Source organism: Marmota marmota, unplaced genomic scaffold (assembly GCF_001458135.2).
Source record: "Marmota marmota marmota unplaced genomic scaffold, marMar, whole genome shotgun sequence".
In the NCBI taxonomy this organism is placed as follows: domain Eukaryota; kingdom Metazoa; phylum Chordata; class Mammalia; order Rodentia; family Sciuridae; genus Marmota; species Marmota marmota.
Genome location: NW_026000102.1, coordinates 4,850,034 through 4,862,618, shown reverse-complemented (window position 1 = coordinate 4,862,618; position 12,585 = coordinate 4,850,034). Strand labels below are relative to the sequence as shown.

General features: G+C 47.9%; 1 long non-coding RNA gene across 1 annotated transcript in view; it reads left to right on the top strand.

Annotated features, from left to right (window-relative positions):
* The window catches only part of LOC125610791, a 27,665-nt gene extending 26,814 nt beyond the window's left edge, over nt 1-851 (top strand). The window contains exons 2-3 of the long non-coding RNA XR_007340808.1: nt 598-605; nt 814-851. This is a non-coding gene — a long non-coding RNA (uncharacterized LOC125610791). The remainder of the gene's footprint in view (nt 1-597; nt 606-813) is intronic.
* The last annotated feature ends 11,734 nt before the right edge of the window (nt 852-12,585 follow it).

The window sequence follows — 12,585 nt, the reverse complement described above, 5'->3', positions numbered from 1 at the left end:
AGTGGGCCACGGACCCGAGGGCGCACCGGACCGCGCCGCCCGGCCGGACTCCAGAAACACATCCTGGAGGCACCCAGCGCCAGCTTGGGGTGCACGTGCTGCGCGGAGCAGCCTGAAGCCTGTCGCCCTGCCACCGAAGGAGGAAGAGGCGGTCACCCCTACATGCTAGCACAACAGCCGTTTACCTGCTAAGCAGTTGCTTTATTACGTTTTCTACATTGAACGTGGATTTGTACTCAGATTTAAGAAAATAGAGCTCACAAAACGGAAGCTCCCTGGGACGGTTTGAGCGATCCATTTATGCTCTACCAGGAGCGAGGAAAGAGCTGTGCCTCATCCTGGATGCTTCTGCAGAACCCGAGAGAGTGAAAGCAGCCCTTAGGCACGATCTGCATCTCCCAGGGCAGAGCACAGCCCCTAAGAGTAAGCTTCAGGGCTGAAAGTGTAGCTCAGTGGTAGAAGCCTCGCCTGGCATGCCGGAAGCCCTCAGTTTGATCCCCACCGCTGGGCCTTTGAATCCTGTTTTCTAGGGTGAGTTAAGGTGACTCAACATCAAGGGCCATCAAATCAACCTATTAAACACCTCTTCCCCATAAGCGTCCTGAGTCAGAAGGCACTTTCCGTATCTGATAAATGGGAGTAATTCTGCAACGCGAATGAAAGAAGGTGCGATTCATGAGTAATTGCTGGGGAGTTTTAAATTAAAGAATCAAGACTCAGTACCTTTAATGCCAGCTCCTGGAAGGCTTCTTCTAGCTCCCACCTCCAGCCACCTAAAGTGATAGGGAGGTTTACAAAAGAGACTATCGACAGAGAGAAAGAGAGAGAGAACGCCAGGGAGTGGACTTTTATTGGGGAACAAAAAATTCCAGGAAAAATCCCATGCAATGAAGGTTAAGGGGGGCAGCATCCCAAGGTCAGGGGCGACGGTTGGGTCTTCAGGGCAGTGGACAGGCACGCCTCTGCACGGGACAAGCCCTCAGACCTGGGAAAGGGTGGGGAAAGCTCTAATACAGCTGTGTCTAAGCGCCTCTCACCCAGCCAGGGAAGTAACTCAAATCACGTGCGAGGATAGCCTCCCACAAGTAATAACATGTGCTTCTCTGTCTTTTATGAGCATTAAACATCATGCATGCACTGGGCATAGCAGGTGAAAACTAGGACTTCCCCTTGGTTCTCTTCCCATCTCTAACTTCTCTAACTCTGCCACCCTTCCCAGGCAGTAAATGCAAAGTAGCAAGCCCTACCCTGTTGACGTGGGTGAGCTCAGACCTGAGAGAATTCCTCAAAAAGTTCCAACACTTTATTGAGAGATAAATCAGGGCCCCCAAAGCCTGACTTGACCCCCACCCTGGAGTAGAACAATTCCTAGACCAGAAGTATGGGTTGAGTGGGTCAGGATTAAATAGCCTGGCCCCCTCCAGAAGGCAAAAAAGATCTCAACCCCTGTAATATTAGGGAAGGGTGTGGCTATCCTTTGGCCCATGATAGTGTCATGGGAATTCATTGTCAATTCATTTTATAGATGCCAGATAGGCATGGGAAAGAAAAGAGCCCAGCCCCAGGAATTGTGTCCTGATTCCATAGAAAACAGTGCTCCAGATGATTATTTTGAGGCTGCCCTGTCTTGAGGATAGTCTGGGGGGCCATCCCTAAACTGAAACTGAATTATTATTATTTTTTTTTTTAGAGAGAGAGAGAATTTTAATATTTTTCTTTAAGTTTTCGGCGGACACAATATCTTTGTTTGTATGTGGTGCTGAGGATCGAACCCGGGCCACATGCATGCCAGGCAAGCGCACTACCACTTGAGCCACATCCCCAGCCCCCAANAAAAAAAAAAAAAAAAAAAAAAAAGTCATCTTCCTTGGTTGCAGCCTTGAGTGACATTGTCCCTCTTCTGGAAGCCCTTCTCCCTTGCTTCCAGTACCCCCACCTTGCTTTTCCTCCCTTTTGCTGACCATGCTACTCAGTCTGCTCGGCATGGTTGCCTCGCTCCCCTGCCCTCTTCTCCTCTCAGGACTTTGGAAAGGCCTAGCAGTGCCTGTACTGTCCAGGTCCCACCCTGTCTTGAGAGTTAATTCCCATCTACACAATAATTAGCTCTGGCCAGCCCAGCCTCTCCCCTGAATTCCAGATTGACATATCCACTGCCTGAAGCTGTTCACCTCCTGCTCTTCTGTTCCTCACTTCCCAGAGCTTGCTCCCCTCAGGTCTTCCCCCAGCTCTGTGCCTTGCAACACAGAGCTTCCACATACTTCCTTCCACATGCTCAGGCCAAGAGCCAGGAGTCATCCGACACTCCTCTCATGTCCTTCGTGCACACCATCAGTAAATCCTGCAAACTCGATATTCAAAATAAATCTAGAACTGATGGCTTCTTCTCATTGTGGGGTTCAAGACTACCGCCGCCCACTTCATCTCCTGCTCCAGCCACTCTGCCCTCCCTTGATCATGCCAGGCATGCTCAGAACCTTGGCTTCTGCCCCTCCAGGCTCCTGGAAGAGTGCCTAGCACGTAGTGGATGCTCCATAAAAATGTCATCAACAACTCAATCTGGAGAGATGCTCCTTGACTTATGGGATCACATCCCAAAAACCCACAGTGAATTGAAAATATCTTCAGTCAAAATCCATTCAACACATCTAACCTCCTGATCACAGCCTCGCCTACGTCAGCGTTGGGACACTCACATCCACCTGCAGTTGGTCAAATCATCCATCACAAACTGTTTTATAATCTGTTGAATCATGCAATTACTGAGTGACTGTAATCTCCCCAAATGCTGGCAACACAGTCCACTGTAGGGTACCTCAGGATCATCTTCCCTTGGGATCTTGGCTGCCTGGGAGCTGTGGCTCACTGCCACCACCCAGCCTCACAACAGAGGATGGTACCATCTATCGCCAGCCTGGGAAAGAATCACAGTTCAAAATAAAAAGTACGGTCAAGTGCATACTGCTTTAACACCATTGTAAATTGATAAATCATGTCAAATCATCCTCAGAGGTCATCTGTAAATTGTAAATCTGTAAATTGATCTGTCCATGGCAGATATATCCATGGTCATTTTAAAAAAAGAAAAAGAAAAAAGCACAGCAGAGCACACCTGAAGCCCGGGACTCAGGAGGCTGAGATAGGAGGATCAAGTTCCAGGCCAGCCTAGGCAACTTATTGAGGCCCTGTCTCACAACAAATAAAAGGGGGTCTGGGGTGTAGCTCAGTGTACAGAAAGGGGGTCTGGGTTTACTCTCCAGTATACAGAAAAAAATACCTGTGGGCTGGGGATGTGGCTCAAGCGGTAGCGCGCTCGCCTGGCATTCGTGCGGCCCGGGTTCGATCCTCAGCACCACATACAAACAAAGATGTTGTGTCCACCGAAAACTAAAAAAAAATAAATAAATATAAAAAAAAAAAAAAAAGAAAGAAAAAAATACCTGTGAGCCAGGCATGGTGGACACCTGTAGTCCCAGCTACTCAGGAGGCTGATGCAGGAGAATCTCAAGCCCATGAGTTTGAGACCAGCCTGGACAACACAGCAAGATCCCATCTCAAAACAATTATATAAATAAAACTTAATTTAAGTTTAAAAAATACTTTAAAGGGGCTGGGGTTATGGCTCAGCAGTAGAGTGTTTGCCTCGCATGTGCAAGGCTCTGGGTTCAATCCTCAGCACCACATAAAAATAAATAAAGATTTTGAGTCCAACTACAACTAAAAAATAAATACTAAAAAAAAAAAAAAACGCTTTAAATGTATTTTTTAAATAACATTCCAATTTTTATGGAATGATACTTATAAAATTGCTGATAGTGGAAAACTTTGGGAAAAAGGTTTTTACTTTCACTTCTATTTTTGTACCATCATCACCTGGTCATTTATTTTAGTATTTTTTCATGTCAATGTTGAGTATAGAATATGAAACAATGGAAACTCATGCACAGATGGTGGGAATAAAGTCAGTATATCCACAATTTTATTAAGCCACAAAGAAAAATGAAATTACGACATTTGCAGGAAAATTGATGGAACTAGAGACCATCATGTTAAGCAAAATGAGTCAAATTCAGAAGGTTAAGGGTTGTATGTTTTCTGTCATATGCAGAAGCTAGAAAGGAAAAAAGAAAAGCGGGCAGGATCTCCTAAAAATCACAGGGGATCAGTAGAGAAAAGGGACCAGGGGTGGGAGATAGGGCAGGAGGGGAGTGTTGGGGCGTGATATAGCCAGTGTGTCGTTCTACCATGTGTATGGACAACTATGTGACAACAAACCCCATCAATATGTACAGCTACAATGCATCAATAAAAACGTGGAGGGGAAATCAAAGAGATAAAATGCATAAGTTCATAATTCCGCATGTTAATTGACCAATGCTTAAAATATGTACATAATAAAACATCATGAGGAGATTCTCAAAGTCAGTATATCCTCTTTGCAAAGCAGTTGAAAATAAATTACTAAAGTTAATACTAGCCACCCCATTTGATCTGCAATTCCACAATTAGGCATATGTACTATATATTTAGTATTGATGCACTCAGATAGGCTTTAAAAAGGGTTTCATAAAAACACTGTAATAAGGCAGGCATAGGGACACAAGCCTATAATACCAGTGATTCTGGAGGCTGAGGCAGGAGGATCATAAGGTCAAGGCCAGCCTCAGCAACGTAGCAAGGCCTTAAGGAACTTAAAGAGACCATGCCTCAAAATAAAAAATAAAAAGGCCTGGGGTTGTGGCTCAGTGGTCAAGTACCCAAATAAAATCCAAGCATCTGACAAATGGGTCTAAATGGGTCTATGGACCATTTTTTCCTTCATATTTTTAGGAAAACATGTAGTGATGCCTATTGGTTAAGGGTCTTGGACAGGCCAAATCCTGCATTCCCATTCTGGATTCACACCTATGTGGACAGGTCACCTACCCATTCTGTGTCCATGTGCTTCCTCAGTGGGAAGGGTACACTGTTGGGGTAACTCAACAGATAAGGGGTGAGATGAAGTGAGGCTCTCTTAATGCCTCAGCGATTAGCATAACCCATTGAGACCTCACATGTGCCAGGAGAGTGCTCCACCACTGAGCTGCACCCCAGCTTAAGAAAGGTCATGTTTTAAACTGAACACATGTTTTGTTTTTTTTTTTTGGAGGGGGTTATTAGGGATAGAACTCAGGGGCACTCGACCACTGAGCCTCATCCCCAGCCCTATTCTGTATTTTATCTAGGGTCTCACTGAGTGCTTAGTGCCTCTCTTGCTGAGGCTGGCTTTGAACTCCCAATTCTCCTACCTCAGCCTCCCAAGCCACTGGGATTATAGGCGTGTGCCACAGGAGCTAAGGCAGGAGGATCACAAGTTCAAAGCCAGCCTCAGCAATTTAGCAAGGCCCTAAGCAACTCAGCAAGACTCTTAAATTTAAAAAATATTATTTTTACTTAGGGGGATGTGGCTCAGTGGTTAAGCTCCCCTGAGTACAAGCACAGGTGGTAGGGGGCAGTAGGGAAAAGTCCTAATGAATATGGGACATGTGACCCAAGAATGATCAGCCTGGAGTTGAGCACTGTCGGGGTGACCCTCTCCTGGATGTGGGGTGAGGCAGAAGGCCTGTACGTCACAGGAAAACTCCAGGTCCTGAGAAGGGCTTCTGAGAGGGCAGAGGCCATCTCCAGCTTGCTGCTGCCCTGGGGTGGAGAGCAGGGCCTTTGAGCACAGGGAGGGACATCCAGCCACCTGGGTCCATGTCCCATCAAGGTTACTTCTTGGGCAGCCTCAGCCAACAGGTGGGGTCAGGAGCCCTTCTGGACTAGTACCAACCAGAGAGGCGTGGCCTGGTGTAGGACCAGAGCCACATGGGGGACCATGTGGCCTTAGGTGAGCACTCAGTTGTCTGCACATTGGTTCCCTTGCTGGAAAAAAAATGGGGAGTCCCTAGTACCTGCCCATGGCTTATCACAAGGAGTACATAAGTTGATGTTCTAAAGTGCTTGGAGGGTGGACTGCATGGTATGTGAATTAGATCTCACGAAGATCTTGCCCCCCAAATTATATATCATACAAAAGAACGAGCCTGGAACAGGGCTGGCACAGAGAAAAGACTTTGTGATCCCACTGGTGGATCTTGGCTGCCTTGAGGTCTGGAGGCGGCAGGGAGGGGTTGACCAAAGAATTCGGATCGCCTCGGTCCTGGAAGAAGACTAAGGCATTCAAGCTGAGACACAGGAGAGAAGGACACTGCAGGGTTTCACAGGATCTCTCTGTGTTCCCAGGAGTCAGGCAGAGGATGCGGCCAGCAGAGAGGGGCCTCGCCCCTCCGTCCACACGACTCATCTGGGGTTTCCAATGTAGTATCCAACTATTGTGCTCCACCCCAGAGTTGACGGATGGTGGAGATGCTGCCCCCGAACTTTCTGAAAGGAAGGACTCTGAGCATGTTACCTGCAGGGAACCTATGTGAATGCTGCAAGGTAGCCCTCTGTTCCCAAAGGCTCCACGGACACCTCAGAGCCCACACAAGCACTGCTGGGAGAACAGATCCCAGACCTCCTGCTACCCGGCTGGTTCCTATCTTAACATTCAGAGTCACATGCTCTGCCCCCAGCACAAACCACTTCAAAGACACCTAAAACTAATAAAAGTTCCACTTGCAAGCAGGACCTGTAATCCAAGAGGAAAGGCCAAGAGTAAATGGGTCATTACACGGAGGAGAAAAACGCCCCCTAGTGTAGAGCAAGCATAGAGACCCTTTCCATTTCCCAGAAGAGGCATTTAGAAATCGTTTCATTGGCTTTAAGTAGGTCAGACTTTAAATCTGGAATTACAGCCATGCCCTGGCACCTGCAAATTAATAGGGTTGGTGAGAGGAGAGCTTCGGAGGGCCTCTTGCCCTTGACACTGGGCTTCTGTGAACTGCAGGGCCCTGGGTATGTCTGTGGCCCTGTGGCGCCACCTAGGGGCAAAGTAAATTTCCACCTGCTCCATGCAGCTCCTTGAAGCCGGTTCCACCTTGGGAGCTCTTGCTGCTAAGCAGAAGAAACCTTCCCCTACTCACCTTCATGTGTGTGTTTGTTTTTGGCGGGGGTCAGAACTGTTGGTCAACCCCAGGGTCTCACGCATGCTGGACACTAGCTACACTCCCATCTGCCTTACTCAAATTTTTAGCAGGAACTCCACGATTCTGACATAAACCACAGAGACTAGGGCAACTCTACATTCCCCCCACATAAAATGATAAAAAGCGGGAGTCTGATTATGTTTCTTAAGGGACTTGCAGAACCGTGGCTCCATGCAGCACCTGATTACGGGCCCGGGTTGCTAGAGGCGCTTCACTTGAGCCCCGGCCAAGGTGCTGAGAGCAAGCAGGGTGTGAAGAGCAAGCCCCACCTGGAGGCAACTGATACTCCCAACCAATGAAACCAGCTCGCTTCTGCTGTCCAGGGAGCCAGCCTGGTGACATCCTGCAGGAGCTGTGTCTCCCACAGTCAAGCCCCAGTGAAAGTCCTGCCTGCGTGTTCACTTGCCCGACTTACTGTCTCCATGGTCATCGTCATCAGAAGATCCCTTGTCCAGCATCATCTTGACTCAGTCGTTTCCATAACTGCAACCTCTCCAAAGTCTTAGTGGCTGAGGTGGCTGTCTTGACCACACCCACCACTCCCTCTGTGCCCAAGCTGCAGACCCCCTGGACTCTACCAAACCTCTCCACTGCCCAGCCATCTCTCCTCCCTCCACCCCTTTGTGCTCTCTTCTCACCTGCAGACTCCATAGCAGTCCCTGCATCATTCCTGGACATGCACCCTCGAGTCCCTGGGACACTCCCACTTGGCACTATTGGGGCAGTGAAACACAGCCTCCCCTCAACCATCCAACTGAGCACTCATTCCATGCCTGCAGCCAACCGTGCAGCTGAACTCAGCTGGAGAGAAGCACAAAGACTGCCTGGGCTGGGGCTGCAGCTCCAGGGTGGAGCGCTTGCCCAGCAGGCATGAGGCCCAGGGTTCCATCCACAGAACGGGGCCAGAAGCTGGGAACGGGAAAGATCTGCTCAGGCTAGACTCATATTTTAAACCCTTTTACCAAAGTACATCATACCCCAGAAAAGTGCACGCCTTACAGGCACTTTTGAAAGATTTTCATAAAGTGAACAGACACATGTAACTAGCTCCCAGTTTCTTAAACAGAACAGGTCCGGGGTGCAGCTCTGTGGTAGGGCGCTTGCCTAGCTTGTGCAATTTTCTGGGCTCCGTCTCCAGCACTGAAAAAAAAAATTCAGAACCTTGGCAGCACCACTTGTCTTCATGCCTGTCTCCCTGACCAAGCGGCTGCCCTCTGGCTGCCAGTGCTAGATTCATGTTGTCTGCTTTTAAAAACTTTTAGTAAATGGAATCATATTATATGTACTTTTTTGTGTGTGCACACAGTACTGGGGATGGAACCTAGGGTGCTCTATCACTGAGCTCCACCCGCAGCCCTTTTTATTTCAAGACAAGGCTGGCCTCCAACTTGAGACCCTCCTCCCTCAGCCCCCCCAAGTCGCTGGGATCACAGGTGAGTGTCACTGCAGCCTGCTCCATCCTCTGTTCCCTCTTCCTCTTCTGCTCCCTTTTGGGTTGTGTGTACATTCTGGCACCTTAGCTATATCTTACCACGTCTGCAGTTCCCAAGGTGTCCTCCATGGACCCATGGAGTCCCAGAGACCCTTTCAGGGGATCAAAATGATTTCATAATTACACTAAAATGCTATTGGCCTTTTTGATTCCTGTTCAGTGTGGTGACTTTCCAGCTGCAGGCTGATGTGTGGCAAAAAATGTATAAAAGGAAATAACGATGCTCGGAAGATCTGTATGATATAAAATACTGGGAGCCAGTCTTTCCCAGATGATCGCTGCAGGATGCTACACTGTAGTCATGCATGGGTTAAATAACCATTCAAATGCCAGGTAGGGATTGGAGGAGAGAGCACTTGCCTAGTGTGCATGAGGCCCTGGGTTCTGGGCCCTAGATTTGATCCCCAACACCCCAAAGAAAATAAAAAGGCAAGGTAGATCAATGGAGTTTAATGTAATAGAGCATAAAATACAACAATACAGTTTCATATTCTGCTCTGTAGCTAACCTTTGAGAAACTAGCACTTTCGAGGAACTGAGGCACACACCTGTAATCCCAGAGACTCAGGGGGCCAGTAAGGAGGATCACAAGTTCAAGGTCAGCTGCAGCAACTTGCAAGACCCTGTCTCAAAATAAAATATTAATAAAGTAAAGGGCTGGGGACATAGCTCAGTTGTAGGGTACTTACCCATCATGGCTGAGGCCCTGGGATCAAGCTGCAGTACTGCAGAAATCAAAAACAAAAAACTAGTACTAATTGAGCTCAGGTGTAGTATCAAAGAAAAATATCTGAAATTTACTGAAAATATTATTAAAATATTCTTTCCTTTCCCAATTATATTAGGCCATTTTTCTTCATCTCTTTTACCAAAACAACCTGCCATAACACATATAGGGCAGAAGCAGATGTGAGAGCCAGCTGTCTCTCATCATTCCACGTGGTAGAGATTTGCAAAACAATGCCATTCTTCCCAAATATTTTTGTTTTACTTTTTTAAAAATATTTATTTCTCTCTTTTTTTTTTTTTAGTTGTAGTTGGACACAATACCTTTACTTTATTTATTTATTTTTATGTGGTGCTGAGGATAGAACCCAGGGCCTTGCACGTGCTAGGTGAGCACTCTAACGCTGAGCCACGGCCCCAGCCCCTATTTTTGTTTTATTAAATGTAAAATAATAACAATTATTACTATTAGCTTTGGTGCTAGGAATTGAACTCAGAAGTGCTTTACCGCTGAGCTATGTCCCCATAGCAAGACAGGGTCTTGCTAAGTTCATTAGGGCCTCACCAAGCTGCTGAAGCTGGCTTTGAACTTGTGATCCTCCTGTCTCAGCCTCTAAGTCATGGAATTACAGGTGTGCACCACTATACATGACTGTAATTATTTTTAAAGTGAAAATGTTATTTATGCTGACATATAATTATTGTTGTTCACGAGTCAGTATATTCAAAATGTATGTCTTGATTGTTAATACAGTAAATAGAAATGGATAAATCCCACCATAGGGGTCAGAAAGTGTTTCCAGGGCAGGGATGTAGCTCAGTGGCAGAGTGCTTCCCCAGGGTATGGTTGGATCTGGAGTGTCCCCCAAAAGCTCACGTGTTGAAGGCTTGGCCCCCAATGCAGTGACATTCAGAGGTGGGGTTTGGGGGGAGTAACTGGATCATGAGGTCCGTATCAGTGGACTGTTGGAGGTGGTAGGAACTGGGAGGTGGGGCCTGGTTGAAGGGATGGGTCCTTGAGGTCCTAGGAGCACTATATCTTGTCCTTGGCGTCCCTCTTTCTCTCTTTCCCCACTTCCCATCCCGGTCCCCCATTCCTTTCCCTCTCCCTCTCCCCCTGTCTCTACAGCCATGGAGCCAGCTGACCATGGGCGCAAACCTCTTAAACTATGAGCTAAAATACATCTTTTCTCCTTTGATTTGGTTTTCTCAGATAATTTGTCATAGTGACAAAAATCTGACTAATGCAACCAGCCTGTGTGAGGCCCCGAGTCTACCCCCAGTATCACATAGAAAGAGAGAAAGAATGTCCTCCAGCAATGACTGACTGGTACTAAGCTCTCATTCCTTGTGGTGCTCGTAACAAGTGACCATGGAACTTGGGGACCCTCTTGCTTTGTGTGCCTCTTGTCTTCTGTGTCCTCTCCTCTCTGGTAAGGTCAACAGCCGTTGGACTGAGGGCCCACCTAATCTGGTACGACTGCATTTAATCATACATGCAAGGACTCTATTTCCCAATAGGATCACACCCTGAGGTTCCAGTGGGTGTGAATCTGGGGGATCACTATTCAACCCTTATGCCTGGTGCACTAGTAGACAGGAACGTCCTAAAGAGTGTGACGATCTGTCAGGAAGCACAAGAGGATGGGGAGGGAAACCGGATGGAAGGGGTAACACTGGAAGACCAATCACTAGAGGTCAGGTGCTCCACAGCCGAGTCAGGGCACGCTGGGCCCTGTGACAAACGGCAGGGCCATGTCCCCTGAGGAGCCGCAGGTTCTCTAGAACACCAGTGGGGCTAGATTCCGAGGTGCCGAGTCGAAGGGAGTGGAAATGCGTTTGGATAGGGGCGAGTGCTCTGCTTTGGCACTGCCCTCCTGGGAGGGTGGCTCCTGCCCTCACTAAGTGAGGCCACCGGTAGGAGGAGGGCTGCAGGGCTTAGAGAGGGGCCCCACTGCAGAGGATGTGCTGTATGAACCTGGAAACCCCCTGCTGGGACTAGGTCCTGCTCGGGGCTGAAGGGCACCATTTGCCAAATTAGTAAGGATGGCATGGCAAAGGCTCGCCAGCATCACCAAGAAGCAGGGCAGCAGCAGACAGTAGGAGATGCCGCTCTAGAATCAGGCTCTGTCGTGCTGCCTGGTGGACTCCAGAACTGCAGAGGCCCACGGCATGCCCAGCTGTCAGAGCCAGAGGGTCAGAATTATTGCCAAGACAGAGTGGCAGAGAGTGAGGGAGACAGCAGAGAGGGCCCAGCACTTTTAAGGGCAAAATGGATGCATAGTCACGGGGGCACTCACTTCCTGGTCTGTGCAATTAAAAGACACAAAGAATGGAGCCTCCGGGGACGGCCACAATTGTGAAAAGCAATGACTGCTTCTCCAGATTCCACACTCAAGACCAGTTTCAGACCCAGAAACCACCGATGGAAGGAAAGCTGGGTCCCCCAAAAGTCCTTGCAGCCTGTAGCAAATGGGTACAGTACGATTTCCAGGATCACAGGATCTAGGCTCTGAGCTCACGTCGATCCTGAGAAACCCAGAGTCTCATATTGGGACCGTCTTAGACCAGAGGCATGTGGAGGCTGGGTAATAGCTGCAGTCCTCACCCTGGTTGACTCACAGGGCCACTCACTGGGTTCTAGCCACTGTGGTTGACTGACTGGTCCCTGGCTGTAGAGCTGCCGGCAGTCTTGATACTGGTCCAGCCCCACATCCGTTCTCTGAGTTGTGGGATGATAATAGTAGAGATCAAGTGTAAATTCTAAATGCCCCACAGAGATAGTCAATAGTAAATCAAAACAATCTATGATTCCAGGAGGGCCAGCCTTGGTGGCACTTCCTGTAATCCCAGTGACTTGGGAGGCTGAGGCAGGAGGATCACAAGTTTGAAGCCAGCCTGGGTAATACAATGAGTCCCTGTCTCAAAATAAAAATGAAAAATTGCTGGGGGTACAGCTTAGTGGCAGCATGCCAGGGTTAAACCTCCAGGACCATAGGAAAAATAAAATTAAATCCCAGGGGATGGAAAAATTAATACCATCTTAAAAGACCTAAAAGATGCATTATATTGTCATTTAACTGACCAATCAGATCCTACAATAGCCAGATAACTCCAGGAGGGCTTCAGCAGACTCAATCAAGTCAGAAGCCCATTGCAGGAAGGGGCTTTTATTTTTGGTGGCAAAATTAACGTAAACTAAAATTTGCCAGTGTCACCATCTTTTTTTTCTTTCTTTCCTTTTTTTTTTTTTTTTTTTTT